We start from the raw sequence: 2,124 nt of genomic DNA, 5'->3' as shown, positions 1-2,124 counted from the left end.
TTTGATGCTGATAATCAATGCAATAAAGAAGAAAAATAAACAAGGTGAAAATAAATTGTTTTGTTTACTCCCTTTGAATAACGTGAATTTCTTTTAACATATCATAAATAGTCGTTATTCTAAGATATGGCGGAATAAAAAGGATTTCGCTGATCGTCAACACAGGCAGAGGATGCAGCAGAATGCGGCAGTAATCCATAACGAAATTATCCTGGAACATCGGAAGAGTCAATGGCCGGAGATAGTTGGTCCTGTAACGATCTGGGATCAAAGGCAAAACAGGCTCGGGGCAAAAGAGATCCTGTGGAAATGGAATGGTTCAGGATAAATGCACGTCAAGATAAAAAGTTCAAAATGGAAATCTGTTTTATACCGCGAAATGTTTCAGGTGATTACGAGATAAAAGCAACTTTGATTATGCCTTTAGGTTTTTTTTTTTTCTTTGACTAATCTTTACATTTAGTCGTACTTTACTGTTACTTTGTTTTATTTCATCTTCACGTTTAGTCATACTTTACTGAATAGATATTTCATAAATAAGAATATGATAACATTAAATGAGAAAAGAGATGAGTTTCAAGAAATCTTAAATTACTGTATATAGTTATTGTTCATGTGATTAGCATTCGCGTGATAATCATAATTTTATTCCCTCACTTAGGGTTAAGAATTCTAGATCAAATCATTTTAATATGGTGTAAAAGGAATGAGACGAATACCTTGAAATATTTCAGATGTCAAAACCATTTGTATATGTAGATTTCATATACGGCAGATATGAGCATATAAAAAAAATATATTGACAGAAGCATTGATAGTATAAACATCAGTTTAAAAGATACTGTAGTGCAAAATTATATTTAAAAAAATACATCGTAATCAGAGTAGCACGCTCCCACCCCTCATAAAACTAGGAACATAACACATAATAATTCCTACTGTGAATCTCTCAAGACGTCTTAACAAAATATTCAATTACGTTCGTAATATTTTACTAACTGATCTTTCCGTGAAAAGTATCACACGCGGAATGTTACATGAAAAAACCCTTGCATTTATGTATAAAACATTCATTTATTACAAATAGATCTTTGACTCGAATCGACAATGTCCTTCGTTAACTTTCCTGATGGTAAAAACCGAATCGAAAGGTGAACATCGTGTGGTAACTTTACTCGAGAACATCGGAGAACAAAAATGGAATACTTGGAGCCCAGAATTTGTCTAACTTTGGATGTGTACAACTGAAGTACAGTGTCTTTTATCCTCTATGTAACCAATTAGTTTTTGAGCTTTCTTTTCAACTTTATTGCTCTGTTTGGTGTATTTCAAATCTTTGCTAATAATAATGCCGAGATCTTCCTCCTGGCCCATACTTTCTATTTTATTATCCAACAGTGAGTAATCTGTTTGTGGGTTATTATAAGCTATGTGTCTAACTTTACATTTCCCACTGTTGAAAGGCATTTCCCATTTTCTGGACTATTCTCTCATCTTTATTAGATCCCCTCTTAAGGCTTCTATGTTTTCTGAGTTCGCAGCGTTTATGCCTATATCATCGGCAAATTTGGCTATTTCACTAGTTAATCCTAAATGTATCTCGTTAATATAAAGCAGAAATAGTAATGAATCAAGGATGGATCCTTGAGGTATTCCGCTTGTACAGCTGCCAATCTGAGGCTTTTCCATTGATTACAACTCTCTATTTTCTGTTTTTTAACCAATTTTCAATCCATTCAACTGGATCGTCAACGAGGCCTAATGCTCTAATTTTAACCATTTTTTTTAGGTATATGATGTCTATTGCCCTACTTTTGTCATATATGTATGCTAGACGTGTTGTGGAAAAATTCCAACAGATTCTCATCTAGGATCTTTTTTATCTAAAACCATATTTGGTGTCAATCAGAAGATTTTTTATTCTATGTTTTACTATTGAATCTACTGTAATTGATTAAAAAAATTTGCAAGGCACTAGAGTTCGACATACAGGTCTCTAGTTACCAGGTTCTTCTTTTTGGTCTCTGTAAATTGGAGGATGAGAGAGAGAAAATTGACTGTGAGAGAGAGAGCGAGTGAGTGGGTGTGAGAAAGTAACTTAGAGAATAAGCGAGAGAGAGGGTG

The sequence above is a fragment of the Palaemon carinicauda genome, chromosome 9 (assembly GCF_036898095.1).
Source record: "Palaemon carinicauda isolate YSFRI2023 chromosome 9, ASM3689809v2, whole genome shotgun sequence".
NCBI classification, from domain to species: domain Eukaryota; kingdom Metazoa; phylum Arthropoda; class Malacostraca; order Decapoda; family Palaemonidae; genus Palaemon; species Palaemon carinicauda.
This window is presented reverse-complemented; position numbering follows the sequence as displayed.